The 8,400-nt window shown below is 35.2% G+C and overlaps 2 protein-coding genes across 7 annotated transcripts in view; one reads left to right on the top strand and one right to left on the bottom strand.

Annotated features, from left to right (window-relative positions):
* ITGB8 (integrin subunit beta 8) overlaps positions 1-7,413 on the top strand; it is a 150,333-nt gene extending 142,920 nt beyond the window's left edge. For all 3 annotated transcript variants that reach the window (XM_035253688.3, XM_078342072.1, XM_078342073.1), the window contains 2 exons: positions 1,574-1,648; positions 5,037-7,413. The gene's annotated coding sequence lies outside the window, so the exon portion shown is untranslated. The remainder of the gene's footprint in view (positions 1-1,573; positions 1,649-5,036) is intronic.
* LOC118143666 (uncharacterized) overlaps positions 2,570-8,400 on the bottom strand; it is a 110,636-nt gene continuing 104,805 nt past the window's right edge. For all 4 annotated transcript variants that reach the window (XR_013523710.1, XR_013523709.1, XR_004727948.3 and 1 more), the window contains one exon: positions 2,570-3,548. The gene's annotated coding sequence lies outside the window, so the exon portion shown is untranslated. The remainder of the gene's footprint in view (positions 3,549-8,400) is intronic.

Below are 8,400 nucleotides of genomic sequence, written 5' to 3'. Positions count from 1 at the left end.
AATTTTCATGAATTGTTGTTTATGATAATGGGCTTTACATTATGACCAAATGGTTTTTTAAAATGATGCTTTTAAGGATATGCTGCATAAATGTGCTGAGTTTAAATGGGCCACCTAATGATCTAATAGAATTGCTTTTACGTTATTTGAGTATTATTCCCCATTTCATGTTTCTTCAGCTAAGTTAAAATTACTTTTTGATTGCTTTCCTGATCCTACTTTATTCAGTCATTTTCAAAAAACCTCTATTAAGTAAGTTAAAAGAAAATGTTATTGCCTTTTTGTGGACATAATAAGCAGTAGACAAATTAACCAAATAGCTCAAGGAAAATCATTATGTTCTACCACAAAGTTGCTTGATCCTTTTATATTAGTAAAATATAAAATTACTGGTCAATGCCATAAACTCTTTCTTTTATCATAAGGAAGTGACTTTGCTGTTTGTGATTTCCTTTAAGTTTTTTTTTCTTCCCTGTAGTTCTAAATAATAATGAATATATTTTTCAAAATTTCAAATTCTGCATTAAAAATGCAGAACAAAATTTCAATTTTATTCAAGCATGATTCCAGAATCAAAAACTCCAGAACTAAATTAGGAGATAATTCCTTTCCTCCATATAAAAAGAGCCAAAAGTAGGACAGTTGGATGGTTAAGATTCATGACTCTGGGGTCAAACATATTAAACTTGGGATTCTGGTTCAGCTACTTCAAAGCAGAGTACTTTTAAACCAGGTACTTCTGAGTCTCAAATTCCTCATCTGCAAAATGAGAACAGAATTAGAACAGTAACTGTCCCCCCAAAGGTGTAGGGTCATTCCTGTAGCATATGAGAGAAGGCAGCAGCAGGGCAATATGTAAGCATGGCTAAGTCTGTAGATGCTGGCTTCTGTCTCAGTGGTTATCACTCTGGATTTCTCATTTACCAGCCCTTTAAAATTGTCTACACCTATAATTCCTCATTTACAAAGGTGAGATCACAATAATGAAAAGCAAGGAAGATAATGAATATAAAACACTTAGCACATGCTTGGCTGGATTAGTTTGCTAAAGCTGCCATAATAAAATATCACAGACTGGGTGGCTTAAAGAATAGAAATTTTTGTTTTCAGTTCTGGAAGCTAGAATCTGAGATCAGGGTGTTAACAGTTCTGGTTCCTTCTGAGGTTTCTCTCCTTGGCTTACAGATGGCCATCTTCTCCCGGTCCGCACATCGCCTTCCCTGTGTGCATGTGTATCTGTGTCTTAAACTTCTCTTCTGATAAGGACACCAGTAATATTTAATTAGAGCCCACCCTAATGATTTCATTTAACTTTACATCTTAAGGACCCTATCTCCAATTACAGCCACATTCTGAGTTACTGGGGTTTAGATTTCAACATACTAATTAGCAGAAGAGACATAATTTAGACCATATAACTTGACTCTAAAAACCCTCAATAAATGTTAGCTATAGTTGTTACTGCTGCTGTTGTTATTAGAATAGTTAATTAAATAATTTATGAACTTCAAAAGGTAGAAAGCCATCAATACTCAATTAATAATCGACTATTTCTCTATGTTTTATTTCACAGACAGAGGCATTTTAATCACGATGATGCTTAAATCATGTTATCTGCCATATCATGTGATTCGGAAGAATTCTAAACGTAAGCTTCTGGTAGTTTCCCACATTAGTTAAGCTACTAATGAGGTCAGGGTCAAAGGTTTAGTCCATGTTTAGGCCAGTGACTTCATTTTGTTCTGTAGTTGCAAAATGTACCCCATCCCTGGTCAATCACATCACAAATAAAAGCCATTGTTTCATAATGGGAACAGGGCAAAAGGGTGTGCATGGATCAGCAGAAATCTATGGGCATGAATGGGAAAACCACCCAGAGGACATGCCCTTCCCTAAGTGAATAACTGATTTCTTATCAGAGCTTCTTTTCAGCGTAAAATGCAAAAATGCTTAAGAAATGACAATTGTCCCCCAAAAAGCAGTGAGTGGAAAACAATACTTTATTTTTATTTTTTTTAAGTACTTAAGCTAGTATAATGAAATTACGGATATCTCAAAAGCATTGAATAGCCAACCATTTACTTTACTCCTATTCTTCTTGTAATTTCCTTGGAAGATATTGAAACACTGTGCTCTGGGGAGATAAAGGATGAATGAGGATTTGATTATATTTTCAGATATGGATACACATACTTTATTTTCTACCTAAAAGGATGTGCAAGGACCAGCAAAAATCTATGAGTATCACCAGAAAAACAACCCAGAGTATGTGCCCTTCTCTAAATGAATAAATGATTTTTTATCATATCTTTTTTTCAGAGTAAAATGAAAACATTTCAAGAATCCAACTCTATTTTGAAAATTATTTGCTATATGATCGATATATATATATATATATACAAGAAGTTTATGTGTATGCAATAGCTTATTTTCAAGAATCTTAAATTGCTATCATTTGGAATCACTGATATTTTCATGCAACTTTAGTTAATAAAGAAAATTTAAAAAGAATGATTTTCTTTTTGAAATCAACTGAATATGTAAATTAACCTCTGTTGTTCCCATATACTTGTTCATTAAACTATATTAAATAAAAATAGAAGCACCACTTATAAAACATAACCTAATGAAATTCTCCTAGCTAGGTTCTGCCATGAGCAGAAAACAACTGATAGATTATCAACCCAAAGTTTTATTTGAAATTATTTTATATTTTTGTGCTTTGGACTTACATTCAAAACTTAGAAACCATGATTTATTTGGATCACAATAGAGACTTTCTTGAGGTATGATTGTCTCTTTCTAAAACCCCACTCCCCACTTAAAAAAAAAAAGTCATTAAATCATTTCATCAAGCAAATGCCCTGAAAGTCTCTTGAGCTCAAAATCCGTTTGGGCCACAAAGAGACAGTCATAAGACCTTACCCCCATAGTGAACAGTAATCTTCAGAGCTGGCTCCAAACTTATCAGCTCTACAATATGCCCCGGTCCAAATGATCTTCAAATTTTCCCATCTGTATTAAGCAATTGAAAGACTAGGATATAATGAAGATATACCCCACTTCATATTGAAGAAGGGACATTTAGTAAGAGACTAAAATTCCAGGAAATTGCATTTGCCTCCACATCATTAAAGCAGGTTTTTAAAGAAGTCTAATTTACTATGAGCTTAAAACCAAGAAAATGAACTTTAAAGGAGTTTCACAACCATACAAACTCTATAGTTACAAGGGTAATCATAGCACCTGCCCAGTGATACACCTTTGGCATAAATATAGTTTAGGCTTTGTAGAAACTATAACAGCTATCCATTTTTCATTCTTATCATTTTCTTGAGGCTTTTATTTATTTATTTATAGAAAATCAGTTATTTGTTACAAGGTTTTAAGCAGGTAGGGAAACGAAGGCTTAGAAAGATTAGGTAGCTTGTCAATGGCACCAAATCCAGTAAATAGCAGGGCAACGATTTGAACTCTGGTCTCGGCAACTTCCCAAACTTGTGCTGTTTCTGCCATGCTCAGTTAAGTCTCTAATTTTGTCTTCAAAGCTTTCAACAGAGAACATGAACAAAGACACAGAGGTTTAAATAATCAGTGTTGTGATTTTGGGGTCCACTTAACACACAGGTTTAGTTGTGAGTACATTTTATAAATTTAAAAATAGCTATAATTATAAAATATATATTTTTTAAAGATATTTTGCTTTTATAGTGAAACCAGCATTTCACTGGTTCCACATAATGTTTTTAGTTTCTGGTTTACTAGTGCAATGTATGACATGGAAATATTTTATACGATAAGGAATTGCAGAAAACAAAAACATTTGAATATATATACTACAAATTTATACCCTATTTCTTAGTGAGAATCAAAAGTTTATTTCAGAGGAGTGCTTTTTACCTTTTCTTCAATCCCATTATCATTCCACCTTTTCTACTTTAGTATTTCTGTAACCATGAATTGTCAGTTATCAGATAGTTAGAAGACAAAGGGATTCATGCTATTACACACACAGCTATTGTACAGCTTGGTTTTTATGTATTTTAAGTATAAATAGTTCTGTTCTAGATGATTGGAGGAGGAAAACAATAATTGCTTACAAGTTACAGGTAAACAAGAATTTAAACATTGAAAAATCTGAAAATACTATCTAAGGAAATCCCTAAAACTTTAGGTAGATCTAATCTTAAAGGCCTGTAAAAGCTGTGTTTAATAAGCAGGACAAAACTAGCACAAAAGTTATGAACTCAAATTGGACACTGTGCTAGAACAGAGTTATAGAGCTGTGAAATCTGAATAAATTAATCTAAGAACGTATTTGGTAAAATAAGGCATCACTTATTGTGCAGTAATAGGCACTTTTAAGAACTCAAAATAAACATATTGCAGTGTTACCAGGAAAATCTACTTTGAAATTAAGCAAGCTACTGGAATTTTTCATAATATTTATTTACCTGATATTTTAAAATTTTTAAGCAAACTTTCACCCTTTTTTCAGAGATAAAGAATAGTTAGTCACTGAAATTTATAGTAATGGTAGCAAAACAAAAATACAAGATATTGGGCATATGAACCAATGAAGTAGAATAGAGAGCTCATAAACAAGCCACACACATATGGTCAAGTGATTCTTTTTTTTTTTTTTTTGAGACGGAGTTTCGCTCTTGTTACCCAGGCTGGAGTGCAATGGCGCAATCTCGGCTCACCGCAACCTCTGCCTCCTGGGTTCAGGCAATTCTCCTGCCTCAGCCTCCTGAGTAGCTGGGATTACAGGCACATGCCACCATGCCCAGCTAATTTTTTGTATTTTTAGTAGAGACGGGGTTTCACCATATTGACCAGGATGGACTCGATCTCTTAACCTCATGATCCACCCACCTAAGTGATTTTTTTATAAGGGTGCTGGGATGGTTAGTCTTATGTGTAAACTTGACTGAGCACAGGTGCCTAGACACTTGATCATTCACTATTATGGATGAGTTGGTGAAGGTGTTGCTTCACAAGATTAACATTTGAATCTGCTCTGAATACTGCAGATTGCCCTCCTGATGGTGCCTTTAGACTTCAATGGAAACATTCACTCTACTTGTGTCTTGAAGCTGCTTGTTATTGGACTGGAATTTACACCATTGGCTCTCCTGGTTATCAGGCCTTCAGACTTGGACTGAAACTGCATATTGGAATTCCAGGACTTAAAATTTGCTGACTACAGATCTTGGGGCTTCTCTGCCTCCAAAATTCATGTGAACCAATTACTTATAATAAATCTCTTTATATCTGATATAGATAGATATAGATATAAATTCTATTGGTTCTGTTTCTCTGGAGAATCCTGACTAAAACAGATTTTGGTACTAGGAGTGGGATGCTGCTATAAAAAATACTTAAACATCTGGAAGTGGTTTTGGAAATGGGTAATACATGATAGAAGATTTTTGAGGTATATGCTAGAAATATGAACATTAATTGAGTCTAGTGAAGTCTCAAAAATAAATGAGGAACATATTGGAAACTAATATTAGAGCATATTAGAAACTATCCTTATTATAAACTAGCAAAGACCATGGCTGATCTGTGTTCTAACGCTTTGTGGAAGGTGGACTTTGTGAGCAATAGAATTGGGTATTTAGCTGACGTGATTTCTAAGCAAAGTATTGAAGAGGCAGTTTAGTGCCTCCTGACTCCTTATAGAACAATACAAGAAGAGAGAGATGAATTGAAGAAGGAATTGCTAAGCAGAAAAAACCAGAACTTGGAGGTTTGAATATTTCTTAACCTTTGCAAGTTGCAAAAAGTCAGAAAGCTTGTTCTGAAGAGAACATTAAAGATATGGCTGAACAACCATTTGACAAAGAAATCATGGGTGAGAACAAGGACTTTACCAGCCATCTCAACAGAAACCAAAAATAGAGATGAGATTATACCAGCCAAAACTGCCAGTTTAAACTAAAGAGAAAAAGACAGAGTGAAAGGAAGGAAGGCTGTTGGACTACTTAAATTTGACAAGATGGAACAATAAAATTATTTACTAGAAATGTGCCCTATTCATCAAGAAAAGGGAAAAATGACCCTGAAAGCAATTCAGAGATCATCAGGGCCACTATCTTCATTTCAACAAGTCAGGCTTTTTCCAGAGCATTGAGGGGAATATCACTCTGCCAGAGCCCTGCCTTTGTTCAGCAAAGCCTCAGGGGCACAATACCTAACGCATGGGTCCAAAGGGCAGGTTTATGGCCCCGGTGGGTCCAGGAGGTAGAAAATATAACCAAATAAGAGTATTCTTCAACCATAAGATTTACTGGAATTTGCCTTGCCAAGTTTTAGACTGCTTGGAACCTATCACCCCTTCCTTCTTTCCTATCTTTCCTCTTTGGAATGGGAATGTCTATCCTATGCCTGTCCCACTAAAGTATTTTGGAAGCGCATAACTTCTCTGGTTTCATAGTTTCAGAAGTGATAAATAATTTTGCCTCAGGTTGAATTGTACTTCAAGTCTCACCCATATCAAATTTGGATGATATTTAGATGAGCCTTTGGACTTTACACTTTAGAGGTCATGCTGAAATAAGTTAGGACTTTTGGTGCCATTGAGGTGGAATGAGTATATTTTGCATGTAAGGACAAAAATTGGGGGTTGCTGGGCAGAATGTTAATGAGTGAATATGTTCTAGAAAAAGCGCATTGAAGGAGAGAAAAATGTGTGAAAAAGAGGGCAATCCATGGTGAAAGGTCAGCGGTTTATAAGCCAGAGATGAACTAAACAGATCTGTTTTTGTATAGCATAAGTTTAATATGCTGGGAAATGCTCCTTTGCTTTGGTTGGTGGTGTGGGGGGCAGATAATTTAGACAGAAGAAAACAAAGGTTCATTTAGCACTTGGAGGTACCAAGTGTTGGCCTCTTTTTTTTTTTCTAAAATACTAAACAAAAGTGTGATGTCACACACATCTTACTGAACTGAGTAACTGTGGGAGTCCATGGTGACCTTAACATTTGAATTCACACTCCTACTCAGTGGGTGGCTTTTTCCAGAACAAAGAGTTTTTTTTAAACATATATGCTACAAAGCACAGCAAGGTTTCAGGAAAAGGATATGTGACAATTGAAGAGGGTGCCTATGCAGAAAAATTAACTATATGGTGATTTAAGGAGGAAGCACACACAGTTGTTGTACTGGCTATAATATAATCCATGTTTATCTAATTCCCAAAGAACAATGAATCGCATGATAGTTGTAAATACTGGGCTTTTTGTTTTATAATACCCCAAACAAATGTGTTACCCTTTTGCCTGTGAATAAGAATGTATATTAATAATCTCTTGGTCTAAAAATTGTACTAGTAGGTCAAAAATAAAGGACTAAATACCCAGGAAAGATATACCCAAAATAAATATAACCTAGAAAAATGAAAAAGTGTAATGTCTGCTTTCTTTTGTTTTGTTTTTCAATTCTTTCTTGCTAAAAAGAATTATCATTATCACCTACAGAATTCAAAAGACACTCTTGAATTTTTTACAATATTCTATGTCAAAGCAAGATCATGATATCCCAGCTGCACAGTGTACTCTAGAATCTGGCTCCTAGAGAATTTCTGATACCTAGAAAAGCAGACAGGAATGCACATAACTATAAAACTAAAGCACTGGAAACCAGTCTGGCTGTTTAAAAAAATGTAAAGTTCTATATTGGAAACTCTAATAGTCAGAGGTGGGAGAGGGTCTATAGTCCCCAGCCCTGTACCTCACTTCCAAGAAGTCAACTGCAGTAAAACAAATCTCAGACCACCTTCTGTCAGATGCAAAGACATTTATTATTAACAAGTAGGTCCAACCTTTCTGGACCTTCAGAGTCCCTCTATCTAACCTAGACATAGCCAGCAGCCGTAGGTATACAACACCTACTTCAGAGGGGACTCAGATTCAGCTCCTATAGTTTGATCCTGATCCTCTGAGGCAAGGGGATCTGCAGGTCTACTAGAGTGCAGACCTGGAGTTCCACTCCATTGACACGAACAGCCTGGTTAGTGGGTATCTTCTCCTGTATATTCATTCATGCGAAAGTGTTGGATCCTGTCTCACCACTCCAAGCAATCTTAACATAAATATTACTCGTTTCAATTTCACCAATAGTGATACATTATTAGTTAACTAAGCCTACAATGTTTGTTTTGAATAAGGAATTAATTTACTAAAAACTCTCCCTAAACTGCTGACTATTGGTAACTTGTACTTATCCTGGGCAATAGTATTCAGGATCAATTACCCCACCCACACTATAACCAGAGGAAGCAACATGGAGATGGGGCTTGATTCCAAACTTAATTGAAGACCTTCTAAGCTCTAGGCCTTTGAGTTTTAAGATAACTAAACAAAAGAAAAGAGAAAAGAATGGAATGAAAAA

The sequence above is a fragment of the Callithrix jacchus genome, chromosome 11 (assembly GCF_049354715.1).
Source record: "Callithrix jacchus isolate 240 chromosome 11, calJac240_pri, whole genome shotgun sequence".
NCBI classification, from domain to species: Eukaryota; Metazoa; Chordata; class Mammalia; order Primates; family Cebidae; genus Callithrix; species Callithrix jacchus.
Note: the sequence above shows the minus strand (reverse complement) of the source record. Positions and strands in the feature narration are given on the sequence as shown.